This window comes from Pristiophorus japonicus, chromosome 11 (assembly GCF_044704955.1).
Source record: "Pristiophorus japonicus isolate sPriJap1 chromosome 11, sPriJap1.hap1, whole genome shotgun sequence".
In the NCBI taxonomy this organism is placed as follows: domain Eukaryota; kingdom Metazoa; phylum Chordata; class Chondrichthyes; family Pristiophoridae; genus Pristiophorus; species Pristiophorus japonicus.
In genome coordinates, this window is record NC_091987.1 from 203,267,524 (window position 1) to 203,284,999 (window position 17,476).

Consider the following 17,476-nt stretch of genomic DNA (forward strand, 5'->3'; position numbering starts at 1 on the left):
TTGTTGCAAAGTAACTTGTACAACATTTGAGGAAATCGGTGTCAGTTTGATTCCACAGGAAGGGTGCCACAGCTCATATTCTGAGCTCAGAGCTTGAGTACTGATTACAGACAGACACACAAGGCAGTTCCACCATCAATCACCACTGGGACATACTGTTCTCTGCAATAAATGCCTCAAATCAGAGACTACTAGCCATCCTTCATTCTCTAAATCACGTAGCCACGAAATATGCATTCATAACCTAGTTTTACCCACATATTCTTTTCTATATATATGTTATATATAGTTGAAGGTCATTATTCAAACTTGTGGTCAGATGTTATGATAGGCGGGGCCCATTTTACTGCCATTTAAGCTTTTCAACAGGATCTCCTACTGGAACATGGAGAAAAGATTGTTGTGACAAGCAGTTTAAAACGTGGTTCTACTCCACTTGAAATGACACCGTGGTGAAATGTTGCCTATTGTCAATGGCATTGACAGATATGTGGTTTATATAGTAGGCTCATCATTATGCTGTCATTCAGAGCTTGGAAGAATCATGGTAAGGCAGTGGCCATTTTGTTTAGAGATTATTTTATGCGGATTCTGTTTTAGTGAGAGAGTCATAAATAATGTAAATTATATCTGAGCTCAGGATATATCAGAGCAATAGGGTGAGAAGCTATTGTATTCATAGATACAATCAGCTTGCTCATGCTTCCTTATATATTACCAACATAAAGACTAACAATATAATTGCGTCGGTTATACTGTTCTGCTATATGTACTTCAGTCTAAGTAGGTTACGTAACATATCCTGCAAAGTGGCTGCCTATTTTTAGGCATTATCGAATGGCAATTCGAGTGTGGTCAGTGCTTCAATGCTGGGGATGTTAGCCTGGACGAGGACACTGATGTTGGTGCGCCTGTCCTCCCAGGGGATTTGTAGGATCTTGCAGAGACAATGTTGGTGATATATCTCCCGCCACTTGAGAGGTCTTCTGTATATCGTCCATGCCTCTGAGCCATACAGGAAGGCAGATATTATTACAGCCCTGTAGACGATGAGCTGGTCTTCGAACACTCTCTTTTCCTCAGGCGGCCGAAGCCTGCACTGGCACACTGGAGGCGGTGTTGAATCTCCGCATCAATGTCAGCTCCGCTGGGCAGGCCACATAGTCCGCAAGCCAGACACGAGACTCCAAAAGCAAGTGCTCTATGCGGAGCTCCTTCACCGCAAACGAGCCAAAGGTGGGCAGTGGAAACATTACAAGGACACCCTCAAAGCCTCCCTGATAAAGTGCGACATCACCACTGACACCTGGGAGTCCCTGGCCAAAGACTACCATAAGTGAAGAAAGTGCATCCGGGAGGGCAGTGAGCACTTCGAGTCTCAACGCCAAGAGCATGCAGAAATCAAACGCAGGCAGTGGAAAGAGTGTGCGGCAAATCAGTCCCACCCACCCACCCCTTCCCTCAACGACTATGTCCCACTTATGACAGAGTCTGTGGCTCTCGTATTGGACTGTTCAGCCACCAAAGAACTCACTTCAGAAGTGGAATCAAGTCTTCCTCGATTCCGAGGGACTACCTATGATGTTGAATGGAAATATAATATTATATAATATAATATAAATTTCTCAGTGCAGGATATATATTTTATATATATTATATATCCTGCACTGAGAAATCCCCCTATGCGAAGTTAGTCCCAATGGTACACGGGGCATGAAATTTGTGTGCATATTCTTCCACATCATTTTAAACACTCAATCCAACCGAACTCCTAATTGGCCCAAGCTAACTGCTACATTATAGGAGAGAACTTGACCACTTCAAAAAGAAAAAGATTTGCATTTATATAGCACCTTTCGTGACCTTAGGACATCCCAAAGTGCTTTACAGCCAATGAATTATTTTTGAAGTGTAGTCACTGTTGTAATGTAGGAACCGCTATGAGAGATAGTGACCAGATAACCTTTTATTTAGTGATGTTGAGGGATAAATATTGACCAGGACAGTTCCCTGCTCTTTTTTTGAAATAATGGCATGAGATCTTTTACGTCCACCCAAGGAGTCATCGGTTTAACATCTCATTCAAATGACAGCACCTCCGACAGTGCAGCACTCCCTCAGTACTGCACTGGTATGTCGGCCAAGATTTGAATGACATCCAAGTGTCTGGATTTGAACCCACAACCTTCCAACTCAGAGAAGAGAGTGCTACCAACTGAGCTGTGGCTGACACCTAACAATTCAGGGTAGGAATGGGTTGCGATAGACCACGTGCCCAAGACCTATATGCTGAAGAGCATCAACACTGCAGCCCAGAATACTACTCCATCACAGTAAACTGCTTGCCTATAGTCCAAAGATTTTTCTTCCGTTTACAACGTTCATTCCTCCTGTATCAGTGAACAGCGGGCAAACTGAAACTACAGGAAAGAAACGTTTCAATTTCTGGACTGTGCAGTGTGTGCGCACGTATGTGCAAACACACACTGTGCCCTTCGCACATGCAGCTTTGTTTTGAGCGGGAACATAGATTTTAAACAGTTCTGCTCTTTAATTTCAACTTTTCCCACCAATTAAATGACGCGCTTAAATTTAGTGCAGAAGCAACAGATCAGCTGGACAAAACTTCATTGCTGGAGGGCACACCAACTACAGGGAATTGATCAATCAGAATATCGTTAACCATGCTTTCTCACATCTGGCCTGTGAAATTGCTTTCCTGCTAAAATTGGAACAATTTCATTAGTAACATACATACAAGTTTAAACAAATCCAACAATCTTTAAGAATGAATGCGGGCTCTTTTCTCTCATTTTAATTAAGGTGACTAAATGCAACCTACTGCTGTCATTTTCATTTCTTTAAAAAAAAACGAGTGAATGAAAATAGCAGTTTGCAAAATGGAAATACTCAGCAGTGAATTATTGGTCTGATGTGTGCATAAATTAAATGCCATTCCATATTGCATCAAGTGGCAATCGTGTCATGCCCGTCCCTCTGCTCTGAAAGGTCTGTGCTAACATCTTGGCATCATGACTTATTGATACCCTGGGAATATTGAGGCAGAGCACTTGCATGAAGTGATCAAGGATTTGACAGCGATGGATGAGATGTAGGGTCAGTCTCTTGGTAATACCTGGTTTGGAAACACTTCTGAAGGAACGAGGTCACTGCGTGGCGTAAAGTCTAGTGGGAGATGAAGGCCTAAAGCAACTGTAACTTAGTGAGTTTTTCTCCTTTTGGTCGTCTGAATTTTGAGCAGGAAGGATTAATATTAAATGACCGTGAAACCCAGGGCAATTTGCTGAGACAGACATGGCACATGGAATGTCAGGAGATGCGACGAGAGATAATGAGGAAGAAAGCTGTAGACTGCAGGAAGATATCAATGGACTGATCAGGTGGCAGAACAGTAGCAAATGGTATTCAATCCAGAAAAGTGTGAGGTAATGCATTTGGAGGAGAACTAGCCAGGCAAGGGAATACACAATAAATGATAAGACACTAGGAAGTGTAGTGGAACAGGGGGACCTTGTCCACAGATCCCTGAAGGTAGCAGGACTGGTAGATAAGGTGGTTAAGAAGGCATACGGGACACTTACCTTTTTTAGCTGAGGCATAGAATACAAGAGCAGGGAGGTTCTGCTTGAATTGTTTAAAACTGTTGTGTATGTAAATAACAGACTAACTGAAACAGTAGTAATGTAACTTAACTGTGCCCTTTAGAGCAACTCTCAAAATGGTGCCCCATTACCAGCATGAACCAGCATGTTTACAGCAGTGTGTGAACAGCTCCCGCAGGGTCCTAATGCCTGTCTAGTGTCATGTAACAAACAAATTGGGGCCGAACTTGGTGGACTGCTGCCAAGTTTTCTGGGTGGTCTCCCCTCCCAGTGAGTTTGGTGGAGGCATCCCGCCGGCGGGGAGGGAAGACCCCTGGGGACCGTCCGCTGGCGTGCAACACGCGTAAGTGTCCTCCTGCCCGCCGAGATGCCAGATTGGTGCGGGCGGGAGTCCGCTGCAGCAGGGGGAAGGACCACCACGTGGAGGCAGGTCTAACCTCAACGGTAAGTGTGAAGACCTGCAAAAAAAGGGTTAGTTTTTTATTTCCCCCAGCGATTTCGGGTGGATGCTGTACCCTGAAGGTTTTCTGGTAGTTTTTTTCTTATTTTTTTGGAGATGTTTATTTTTTATCTGTTTCCCGCCTCCCTGGGCTCGACTCGATCCTCGGCGGTACTTTGTCGAGGATTGCATTTGCCGCTGAGCTTGGGATCTACCGCCCGCTGCCGCCCAGGTTCATGGCGTAAGTCGTTTTTGCCGCCAGGCGATCTTTCCAGGACTTTCATGAAAGTTCTGCCCAAAGTAGTGTCAGGATCCCAACGGTCCTTTGGGCGACACTTGGATGGAACATAACTTCTGTTGTATATGAATAAAGAGTCTGACTGGATACAGTGAGCTCAAAGTAAAGTGTGACTTTAGTCTTTTATTGCAGGTCTCCAGAGTGCCTCTCCAATCTGTGAGGTCTCCTTTAAGTAGCTGTGCTCCCAAAGGATTGTGGGATCCCTTGGGACTCCAGGGGCTGAGCCCTCTGGTGGTTGTACAAGGTATATACAAGTTTACATACATAACAACACTCCCCACCCCGCCCCCGTCCCAAGTCAGTAGTGTAACTATTTACAAGGTGAGTTGATCTGGGGCCTTTCTTTCCCTGGTTGATCTCTCTGTGCAAATGCTGGTTTTGGTGAATCGTTTGTTGGGCCCTCACTGGGCTGCCTGGTGTGGTGAGTCCTGCTGGGCTGCTGCAGGTGATGAGTTCTGCTTCGTGGCCAACCGCAATGTCGGTGTGCATGTTGGGGGGTCAAAGAAGGTAGGGTCCAAAGTGGGTTGCTCAGGATAGTCTGTAAATCTGAGTTTGATTTGGTCCAAGTGTTTCCGGTGAATGAGTCCATTTGAAAGTTTGACCTGAAACACCCTGCTCCCCTCTTTGGCCACAATAGTGCCAGGAAGTCACTTGGGACCTTGTCCATAATTCAATACAAATACAGGATCATTGATTTCAATTTCACGTGACACATTTGCGCTATCATATGTACTTTGTTGAAGCCGCCTGCTCTCTACCTGTTCATGTAGATCAGGGTGAACTAACGAGAGCCTTGTCTTAAGTGCGCTTTTCATGAGCAGTTCAGGTGGGATCCCAGTGAGCGAGTGGGGTCTCGTGCGGTAGCTAAGCAGAACTCTGGATAGGCGAGTCTGCAGTAAGCCTTCAGTTACCCTCTTCAAGCCCTGCTTGATAGTTTGCACCACTCTCTCTGCCTGACCATTGGATGCTGGTTTGAACGGGGCACATGTTTGATCCCGTTGCAGGTCATGAACTCTTTGAATTCGGCACTGGTAAAACATGGCCCGTTATCGCTCACAAGGACATCAGGTAGTTCGTGCGCGGCAAACATGGCTTGCAGGCTTTCAGTGGTGGCAGCGGATGTGCTTGCCAACATTATCTCACTTTCAATCCATTTGGAGTATGCATCTACAACAACAAGGAACATTTTACCCAAAAACGGGCCAGCATAGTCGACATGGACCCTGGACCACAGTTTGGAGGGCCAAGACCATAAACTTAGTGGCGCCTCCCTGGGTGCATTGCTTAACTGCGAGCATGTGTTATATCTGTGCACACAGGACTCGAAGTCTGCATTGCTACCGGGCCACCACACGTGGGATCTGGCTATGGCTTTTATCATTACAATCCCTGTGTAGCTGCGATGGCCGAGTGATTAAGGCATTGGACTTGAAATCCAATGGGGTTTCACCACGCAGGTTCAGACCCTGCTCGCAGCGAATCTGCAGGAAATCTTTCAAAGTTAGTTTGCAGGTGCAGCAGGTAATCAGGAAGGCGAATGGAATGTTGGCCTTCATTGCGAGAGGGATGGAGTACAAAAGCAGGGAGGTCCTGCTGCAACTGTACAGGGTATTGGTGAGGCCGCACCTGAAGTACTGCGTGCAGTTTTGGTCACCTTACTTAAGGAAGGATATACTAGCTTTGGAGGGGATACAGAGACGATTCACTAGGCTGATTCCGGAGATGAGGGGGTTACCTTATGATGATAGATTGAGTAGACTGGGTCTTTACTCGTTGGAGTTCAGAAGGATGAGGGGTGATCTTATCGAAACATTTAAAATAATGAAAGGAATAGAGGCAGAGAGGTTGTTTCCACTGGTCGGGGAGTCTAGAACTAGGGGGCACAGCCTCAAAATATGGGGGAGCCAATTTAAAACCGAGTTGAGAAGGAATTTCTTCTCCCAGAGGGTTGTGAATCTGTGGAATTCTCTGCCCAAGGAAGCAGTTGAGGCTAGCTCATTGAATGTATTCAAGTCACAGATAGATAGATTTTTAACCAATAAGGGAATTAAGGGTTACGGGGAGCGGGCGGGTAAGTGGAGCTGAGTCCACGGCCAGATCAGCCATGATCTTGTTGAATTGCGGAGCAGGCTCGAGGGGCTGGATGGCCTACTCCTGTTCCTAATTCTTATGGGTATTGTGGAAGTCACTGATGAAGGTGTCTCTACCCTTCTTGGGGACCACTACCCGATTGCCCCATAGAAGGCAGTCTGCCTGTATAGACATTTCATCTTTGCGCCACTGGTACGGCTTTATTTCTTCCTGCATTTCCACTGGGACACTGGACAAGCTTCCGTGAAGCACATAATTTTTTACTTGGGACAGTAAGGGCTCCTGGCTCGTCCAGGTTCTAATCTGTCAGGCTGTGACGGGTGATTGCTCACTCAAATGCTTCCGTAACCATGACTAAATCTGCGGGCTGCGCCATTTCCACCCCTGTGGTGGGCAATGGCAGCCTACTGAGAGCATCAGCACAGTTTTCTGCGCCTGGTCTGTGGCGGATGGCATAGTTGTATGCGAACAAAGTGAACGCCCATCTCTGGATACGGGCCGATGCATTCGTATTTATCCCCTTGATCTCGGAAAACAGGGATATTCGTGGCTTATGGTCCGTTTCCCATCAAATTTTAGCCCAAACAGATATTGATGCATTTTCTTTACCCCATAGACACACGCTAATGCTTCTTTTTCAATCATGCTGTAGGCTCTCTCAGCCTTAGACAGACTTCTGGATACATGAGCAATTTCTTAGATTCATTAGCTTGTTGAAATACACACCCAACGCCATACCACGACGCATCACATGCTAGTACCAAACATTTACATGGATCATACAACACAAGCAATTTGTTTGAGCATAACAATTTTCTTGCTTTTACAAAGGCATTTTCTTGGCTTTTCCCCCATACCCATTCGTCTCCTTTATGCAGTAAGGCCTGCAGTGGTTGTAACAGTGTGCTGAGACCCGGTAAGAAGTTACCAAAGTAGTTCAGGTGTCGTAGAAACCACCGCAGCTCCATCACGTTCTGTGGCCTCGGTGCGTTCTCAATTGCCTCCATCTTCGAATTGGTGGGCCTGATGCCGTCCACTGCGATTCTCCCCAGGGACTCCACTTCAGGTGCCAGGAAAACGCACTGCGAGCATTTCAACCTGAGCCCCACGCGGTTGAGTCAACCAAGAACCTCCTCCAGGTTCTGCAGATGCTCGACTGTGTCCCGACCTGTAACCAAGATGTCGTCCTGGAAGACCACCATGCGCAGGACCGACTTCAGTAGCTTTCCATGTTTCTCTGGAATATCGCCGCGGCTGATCGAATTCCAAACAGGCATCTGTTATAAATGAAGAGACCTTTGTGCATGTTGATGCAGGTGAAGCCCTTCGATGATTCCCCCAGCTTCTGTATCATTTAGGCCGAGGTCAATTCCAGCTTCGTGAACGTCTTTCCTCCTGCCAGCGTCGCAAATAGGTCATCTGCTTTTGGTAGTGGGTATTGATCCTGCAGGAAGAAACGATTGATAGTTACTTTGTAATCACCACAGATTCTGACGGTGCTGACTCCCTTGAGGACTGGGACAATTGGATTGGCCCACTCATTGAATTCGACCGGCGAAATGATGCCCTCTCGTTGCAGCCTGCCCAACTCGATCTCCATCCTTTCTCTCATCATGTACGGTACTGCTCTCACCTTGTGATGAATGGGCCGCACCCCCGGAATCAGATGGATCTGCACTTTTGCTCCTTGGAACTTCCCAATGCCTGGTTCGAACAGCGAAGAGAACTTGTTTAAGACCTGGGCACACGAAGTGTCGTCAGCGGGTGAGAGCACCCAGACGTTGTCCCAGTTCCAGCGTATCTTTCCTAGCCAGCTCCTGCTGAGCAGTGTGGGACCATCGCCCGGTACCACCCAGAGTGGTAGCTTGTGCACCGCTCCATCGTAGGAGACCTTTACGGTAGCACTGCCGATTACAGAAATCAGTTCCTTTCTGTAAGTTCTCAGTTTCGTGGGAGTCAAGACTGGCCTTGAGGCCTTGCTGCACCACAATCTTTCCTCATAATGGACTGGCTCGTGCCCGTGTCCAGCTCTATTGATACCGGGAGTCCATTTAATTCCACCATCAGCATTATCGAGGGACACTTTGTGGTAAATGTGTTCACCCCATGTACCTCTGCCTCCTCAGTCTGCGACTCAAGTTCGTCGTGATCCGCCGTGGATCTGTCCTCCTCTGCAACATGGTGGTTTGCAGGATTAACAGGGTTTGCAGCTCGCCTGCACATACATTGGAGGTGTCCCATTGTTTCACAGCCCTTGCCAACGTACCCTTTGAAGCGGCATGAATGGGAATGATGATCACCCCTGCAGCGCCAACAAGGTGTTAATGGCCTTGCGTTCATCACCCTTGATGGTGGACGTGCAGCTGCAGGCAAGTGGGGCCTGTCCTGTATGTTGCGATTTGAAAACAACAACATTTTGTTCACAGTACTTGTAGCAGCACTCATATGCTGAGAGATTTGCTTGGTATTGTCACGAGTGGCAATGAACGCCTGGGCTATCGCTATGGCCTTACTTAAGGCTGGGGTCTCTACAGTCAAAAGTTTGCGAAGTATGGTTTGGCAGCCAGTGCCAAGTACGAAAAAGTCTCTGAGCATGTGCTCCAAATGTCCTTCAAATTCGCAATGACCTGCAAGGCATCTCAGTGCGGCGGCATAACTTACCACTTCCTGGCCTTCAGACCTTTTGTAGGTGTAGAACCGGTACCTTGCCATCAGAACGCTTTCCTTCGGGTTCAGATGCTCCCAGACCAGTGTGCACAAATCATCATACGATTTCTCTGTGGGTTTCGCTGGAGAAAGCACATTTTTCATGAGGCCATTCGTTGGTGCCCGCAGACGGTGAGGAGAATTGCCATTTGCTTCTCCTTCCAGCTCTTAGCCATGAAGTATTGGTCGAGTTGCTCCACGAAGGTTTCCCCAATCATCTCCTTCTGAAAATTTCTCCAGGATACCCACTGTTCTCTGCATCGTTGGGTTTGTCATCTGTATCTCGTCGCCAGTTGTTGTATATGAATAAAGAGTCTGACTGGATACTGTGAGCTCAAAGTAAAGAGTTACCTTAGTCTTTTATTGCAGGTCTCCAGAGTGCCTCTCCGGCCTGTGAGGCCTCAAGTACCTGTGCTCCCCAGGGATTGTGGGATCCCTTGGGACTCCAGAGGATGAGCTCTCTAGTGGCTGTACAAGGTATATACAAGTTTACATATATAACAGCTTCCACCAAGTTCAAGGCCATAGAATATGAACACAACAAAAACATTAGTTAAGCCACAGCTCGAGTACTGCGTGCAGTTCTGGTCACCACATTACAGGAAAGATGTTATTGCACCAGAGAGGGTACAGAGGAGATTTATGAGGATGTTGCCTGGACTGGAGAATTTTAGCTATGAGGAAAGATTGGCTAGGCTGGGGTTGTTTTCTTTGTAACAGAGGAGAGATTTAATTGAGGTGTATACAATTATGAGGGGCCTGGATAGAGTGGATAGGAAGGACCTATTTCTTTTAGCAGAAGGGTCAACAACCAGGGGGATAGATTTAATGTAGTTGGTAGAAGGTTTAGAGGGGATTCGAGGAGAAATATTTTCACAGAGGGTGGTGTGGGTCTGGAACTCACAGCCTGAAAGGGTGGTAGAGGCAGAAACCCTGAGTATTTAAAAAGTATTTGGATATGCACTTGAAGCTCCGTAACCTACTGGGCAATGGACCAAGAACTGGAAAGTGGGATTAGGCTGGATAGCTCTTTGTCGGCCGGCACAGACACAATGGGCCGAATGGCCTCCTGTGCTGTAAATTTCTGTGATTCTGTGATACTTTATCTTCTCTCCAGTGATTTATAATCATAAGTTTTTTGCTTTGGTTTATCCTGCAACTATCCAAATTGCAGGGGCAAGTAAATCTTTGTCTGTAACCTGCTCTGAAACAAATTATCTGGTCAGTAATACGTTGCTGTGTGTGGGAGCTAGTTGTGAGCAAATTGGCTGCCAGGTTTCCTACATTACAACAGTGACTACACTTCAAAAAGTACTTCATTGACTGTAAAGCGCTTTGGGACGTCCGGTAGTTGTGAAAGGTGCTATATAAATGCAAGTCTTTTTAAAAATGTTATTCTGTGGCTGCCTGTTGGGCAATGAATACAAGTAGCCTTAAGTGGGTAACAGTCCTAATTTTCTATTGCTCCCTTTGGGAAGTCCTCTGTTTCTGCATTGTACATTCCTACAATGGCTGTTATAATCTCTGTCTCTGTCTCTCTCCTCTTTTTCTTTCTTTCTCTCTCTCTCTCTCTCTCTCTCTCTCTCTCTCTCTCTCTCTCTCTCTCTCTCTCTTTTTCTCTCTCTCTCCCACCCACGCATACACTGTTGATGGTGGCCTTGACCCTGGTCGCCGTTTTGGAACATGGGCAGGAACATCGGCAGGGCCCAGGTACAGAGGAGTGGGAAGGTCGGGGCGGATGAGCGGCGAGTGTTTGTGGCGAGATGCGGTGAATGTTTGCGGCGGAGGAGCGGCGAGAGATCATGGCGGAGGTGCGACAGATGAGGGCACGTGGCCCAGAAGAGCCGAGGGCCCATGGGCCAGCCCACACTGCGATATGTGTGCGTGCTAGGTCCATGCAGCAAAGCACGTCTGCAGCCGTCTTGGTTAATCCTTGCCACTGGACCAAGACCTAGCTCTGTCAAGCCCGTGTGGTGGCTGGTGTGCAACGGTCACCTTACATTAAAAAAAATTCATACACAGGCATCTTCCACCCCATCAATTGGAGTTCAGGCCTGGAACATTGGGTCCTTCATCGAAACACCTGTGAACTCGTGGAAGCAAGTCATCCTCGTTCAAGGGACTGCCTATGATGATGATATAACCACAGGATTCCCAAGCACCAGTGGAATTCCTGTATAGATAGGAAAGCGCCTCTTCAAATCGGCTCTCAGTACAAACTGGGAGGGGACACCCTTTCTCCCCCCCCTCCCGTCTCAGGTGGCATTTTCTATACTGACTGCGTCTAATTGAAAGCAAGTGCCCTCAAGACCACAAGGCTTTGAATCCCTAATATCGCAGTTAGTGTTTTTTTTTGTTTTAATTGACAAACTATTTAACCTGGTGCCTATGCGAAATGAAGGATGAAGTAATAACATTCAAATAAATTACGGAATGCTTGAAGTCGAACGCTTCTTGGATTTGATTCAATTTTGCCTGGGCCTTTTCGGGTCGTCTTGTTTCCAATTGGCAGAATTAAAAAGAGAGCAATCTTGTTTTAAAAGATGACATCCATTCCTTCACTGAGAGTAATAAATCAATATTACAGGAATGTCATTCAGCTGATAGTGTTTCCAGTCTGTCAGAGTCTGATAAATCAGAACTGATGCATTTCCCCGTACTTCCACATTCTCTCATCTTCATATTTCCAGTTTTGTATTTTTTTTTTTTCTTCTGCAATTCTACTGCCACGTTTATCGGACTTGTACTTCAGGCCAATTTAATATTTGTGACATGCAAAACAGCAGTTCAACAGATTTTTATTTTAAAAGCAAGAATTTCTATTGCATGCAGTAGTTGGATAAGACCAAAAAAGGTCCATATTTTTTTTTAAAAAGGACAAGAAATACTTGGATTTATATAGTGCCTTTCATCACCTCAGGACATCCCAAAGCGCTTTTCAGTTTAAGTATCTTTTCTGAAGTTTATTCACTGTTGTAATGTCGGAAACGCGGCAGCCAATTTGCGCACAGCAAGCTCCCGCAAACAGCAATGTGATAATGACCAGATGATCTATTTTTGTTGATTGAGGGATAAATATTGGCCAGGACACCAGGGATAACTCCCCTGTTCTTCTTTGAAATAGTGCCATGGGATCTTTTACATCCACCCTCAGAGAGCAGAGGGAGCCTCGGTTTAACATCTCATCCAAAAGACATCACCACCAACAGTGCCAGTTCCTGGAGTGGAACTTGAACCCACAACCTTCCAACTCAGAGGCGAGGGTGCTACGCACTGTGCCACAGCTGGCACTTTGTGGGAGCCCATAAACCCTCCTGCCGTACAGGAGTCACCCTCCATCAGCCGGTATACAGGGCTAACCACTCCATCAGCCGGTATACAGGGCTCGCCCTCCATCAGCTGAGATAAAGATGGTTAGGCTGTGGAAGAAGCATTGATGCGGCCAGTCGGACTGTTAATCAGCCTGTGAAACCTTCCACTACACAAAAAGATGATTATAATTAGGTCCATATTCAATGTATTCTGAAATATCCATGCAAGAAGATACTACATACTTCATATTTCATTTTAATTTAAATTTTACTGAGCAGAATTGATGTTTCGGGGCTTGCCCATCAGTCTTGGTGCCTCTGCTAATTTGCTGAGCAATTGGGAATGTAAACTTCTTGATGAAATTACCTTAATGTAATCTGTTCTCCTGTGACATTGCTCATAGTGACTTGACATCACACTTAATGGGCCCAATTTTCCCCAACCCCTTTTTTCGGCGCACTTGGCTTGAATGCGCCGACTTTGCGCGCTGGAAATGGTGGCGAAAAAAAGTGACTCCACCTTGCCCACTCTGCCAAGTCTCCGGTGTCCCAGTGTGACGTAGATAGTGAAATGGGGGGGGGGGCGGAGCAACCGTCCAGCGCAGAAAACACTGCCGGCAGCTGCGTGCATGTGCAGTGGAGTCTGCGCGCATGCTCCTCGCCCTCCCAGCGTGTCCTGCGGGCTGTGAGCAGGACCCGATGCTCGCAGCCCCTATCCCCGGCCAAAGGGATGCCCCGATCTTCGCCGCACACTATCCCCGGCCGAGTGGCCTCCCGCACCGGCTGACCCGCTGATTTCCCGAGCCGAGGTAGGGCTTGAGTTTCATTTTTTATTTATTGATGGTTGTTCTTTGTTTAGTGAGGAGAATTTTGATGGCCTTGTGCAGGGCGGGCGGTGGCGGGGGGTGGGGGGGGGGGACTTTAAAAAATAACTTGTTTCTGGCATAAAGGTAGGACTTCTATTTTTTAATTGTTATTGATTGATTGCTTGCTACTTTTTCTGCTTTGTTTAGTGCTTTATATGTACTAACTTGCGCCAAATTCTTCACTGCCCGCAATGTTTTTCAGAGCTCGCCACATACGCTGAGCTAAGTCGATTTGGAGTAAGTTTTAGCTGACCAAAGTGGCATAAATGGCCAAAACTGGTGTAAGTGGCTGGGAACGCCCCCTTTTGGGGAAAAAAAAACTCAACTAAAAAAGATTGTACCTAACGGAGTTACTTTGGAGCAAGTTTATTGGGGAAAATGGCGTTTTTTAACTTACGCCAGAAAAACCAACTTACTCCAAAAAAAATTGGAGCAAATCATGGCCAAAATTGGGTCCATAGAGAGGAGCCAAGCAATGTAATATCATTTTGGAAAGCGGGCTGGTGCCAGCAGAGAGTTCGGAATCTGCCACCAATTCCACCCGCCACGGACCCACCGAGGGGGTGTTGTAATGTATTTGCTTCATGGGGGGGCCCCTGCAAATTCATGGGCCTCCCCAAACTGCGAGAGGACATTATTATGTCTGTAGTGCACTTGTAAATGACTCCACGAGGCAATGTGTTGTACTCAAACTGTAGTGACCTTGGTCCTTTACTCATAACTCCAGAGTGAGGCAGCTGCATGGTGGCTCCCCTTTTTAATACAGCCCCTGCCACCAGGGCAGGAAACCCCGGTCTCCACCAGTTGCACCCTCTAGTGGTGCCAACATATATATACACAAATTTTATTGATAGTACATCAGGTAAACAAGCCTCCATCTTATGCAACTATACAGTGACTACACAGAGAGTATATCTATAGTCTGCATGTATAACAGACACCACCGCAGGTCGAGAGTATAAAGAGCTGGAGCATGGCACTACACCTTCCAGCGCGAGTCGTCCCAAGTGTGCGACAACTTTGAGGTGGGCGACTGGGTGACGTCACCAAGGTCCAGGTCGACAGTTAGAGCGTGGGCTGGAACATCGGTGGGGCCCAGGCACAGCGGAGGAGCGGGAAGGTTGAAGCGAAGGTGCGGCAAATGAGGGTACAGGGCCCAGAAGAGCCGAGGGTCCAGGAGCCGCTCGGGCCAGCCCACACTGCGATATGTGTGCGCACTAGGTCCGTGCAGCAGAGCAGGTCTCCAGTCTTCCTGGTTCAACCATTGCCACTGGATAAAGGCCTAGCTCTGTCGAGCCCGTGTGGTGGCTGATGTGCAACGGAGTTCAGGACTGGAATATCAGGTCCTTCATTGAAACATCTGTGAACTCATCCCTTTTGGTATGGAAGCAAGTCATCCTCGTTCGAGGGACTGCCTATGTTGATGACAGAGGAGTGTGCAGCTGAATTTAGAAACATATTGTCAAAAATAGCAAAATAAATGCAGGTGGATTACAATTAAAGTTGCTCTACTGACGTATGACTACTAGATAGATAAATCTACACATGCAACTGATGTAGTTACATAAACAACTCTTTGAATATCCGTGCCATCACTAAGAGCACCTATTTCCACCTCCTGTAACATCGCCCTACTCTACCCTTGCCTCAGCTCAACTGCTGCTGAAGCCCTCATCCATGCCTTTGTTACCTCTAGACTTGACTATTCCAACGCATTCCTGGCTGTCTCTCCACAAACTTGAGGCCATCCAAAACTTAGCTGCCTGTTTCCTAACTTGTACTAAGTCCTGTTCACCCATCACCCCTGTGCTCTCTGACTTACATTGGTTTCTGATTAAGGAACACCTCGATTTTAAAATTCTCATTCTTGTTTTCAAATCCCTCCATGGCCTCAGCCCTCTCTATCTCAATCGCCTCCAACACTGAGATATCGGCGCTCCTCTAATTCTGGCCTCTTTAGCATCCTTGATTTTAATTGCTCAACCATTGGAAGCAGTACCTTCAGCTGCCAAGGCCCTAAGCTCTGGAATTCCTGCCCTAAACCCCTCTGCCTCGCTACCTCTCCTTCCTCCTTTAAGGCATTCCTTAAAACCTACCTCTTTTGACCAAGTCTTTTATCATCTACCCTAATATCTCCCTATGTGACTCGGTGTCAAAATGTTGTTTTGTAACGTGCCTGTGCAGCGCCTTGGGACATTTTACTAAGTTAAAGGCACTATATAAATACAAGTTGTTGTTTAAATATAGTCGCCTCAACAAGATTTCAAAAGTTTATCCTTTTATAGTTTCTGAACTTTTATACCTGTAATATGTAATAGTTGAGGCAAGTTGCATGCATTTAAGAGGAAGCTAGATAAACATGAGGGAGAAAGGAATAGGATATTCTGATCGGGTTAAGTGAAGTGGGATGGGCGGAGGCTCATGTGGAGCATTAATGCCAGCATGGCCCAGTTGGGTTGAACTCGCTGTTTCTGTGTTGTAGACGTGATGTGAAATAAATAGATTTGAAGTTTTAAGTATTTGCTGCAGGGAATTCCTTAGCAATGCCTCTGTCAACACAGAGGGAAAGCGGTAGGAGTTGCCAGAGCAAGTCCCAGCATGCTCTGTGAATGGCCTTTCTTGCAGTTGATCCAAAAACAAAATCCCCCTCGGCTTCAGAATGTCATGACTTTGATTAAGCGACAAAGGTGGGGCAGCCTTACTGCAGGCTGGGTGTTTCTTCCACCCATTACACACACGTGCACACCAGTCCGAGGTGCAAACTGTTGTGTGCCTCCTTGGTCGGAACACCCTTTTAGCTGAGTGATGGAAGTGGGAAGCCCCAGGGATTCGAGCTTCAGGCTTTTCAAAGAGATACAGGCCTCCAACTGAAAATACGGTTCAACACATTTCAAGTACACAAGACAACAAGTGGGTAAGTTCATCATCATCTTGTAATTTTTTAAATGTTATGTCGAGCACAACAGATTATTCACTAAAACAGATTATCTGGTCATTATTACATTGCAGTTTGTGAGAGCTTGCTGTTTGCAAAATTGGCTGCTGCAGTTCCTACATTACAACAGTGACTACACTTGGAAAAAGTACTTCATTGGCTGTAAAGCACTTTGGGACATCCTGAGGTCATGAAACATAGAAACATAGAAATTTACAATGCAGAAGGAGGCCATTTCGGCCCATCGTGTCCATGCCAGCCGACAAAGAGCCACACGGCCCTTGGTCAGCAGCCCTGAAGGTTACTGTCATGTATGTATGCTTGGGGTTACTAGCCACCTGGTGCCACTGTTGGAGGTCATTGAGCTGTATGCCCAGGTATAAAAGGCAAGCCATCATGTAAAGTAATCACTTTGGGCCCTAATAAAGCAGAGCCAGGTTTGTACCTGTTAGTTTATAGTATTCAGTCTATCGAGTTATTACATACATAAGTTACATATAAACCAATGAACATTGAAAGGCGCCATAGAAATGTAAGTCTTGCTTCTTTCTTCCAAGCATTTTATTTCCAGGCAGTCTCAGCCAAGTAGAGCGATTATGATGATGGCCAAAAGACTTCTTAAACATTTTGTGCGATTTCATTGATTTGCCTCTTTTTTTTTTATTGGTGATTTTTATTGACTATTCTTGGTTGTTTTTAAAGGGTACTTGGGGGACCAATTTGCTATGTTGTGCGCCTCCCATTAGCGTTTCCGGGGGTGTTTTCGCCCGTGGGCCCTACTGGCTCCCGTGTAATTGGGCTGGAGTGAGCAGAGGCGCGAAAACAGTAGCGCCCTGGGCTGTTGCGCCTCCGGTGATGACGTCATCGCTGTGTGCGGCGACCCCTTTTCACCCCGCGTCAAATATTGCGCAGCGCCCCGTGAGGCTGCCACGGGCGATGCCAGCGCCAACCTTGTAGGTCGTGAACCGGGCCGCACACCAATCGCGGGGTGAAACTTCAAGGGGAGGTGCCCGCTGCCACTTCTTTCACCCCCGACTTGCCGGTCGGGCCTTTATCTTCCGATTTCGCCCGGGTCCGTGCCGCGATCGTGCGCCCGGCAATCTGTTTCAGCGCCGGGCTATGGTCACGACACCCCGCATCCCCGGTGGCCAAGTGGAGGTCCATCAAAAGTCCTGTAGAATTTTCAGCGTCCTTCCCCCTTTAACGG

At 46.9% G+C, this 17,476-nt stretch overlaps 1 non-coding gene across 1 annotated transcript; it reads left to right on the top strand.

Moving 5' to 3' along the window:
- The first annotated feature begins 5,756 nt into the window (after nt 1–5,756).
- On the top strand, nt 5,757–5,838 carry trnas-uga (transfer RNA serine (anticodon UGA)). The gene has a single exon. It is a non-coding gene; the product is annotated as a tRNA-Ser (tRNA).
- The last annotated feature ends 11,638 nt before the right edge of the window (nt 5,839–17,476 follow it).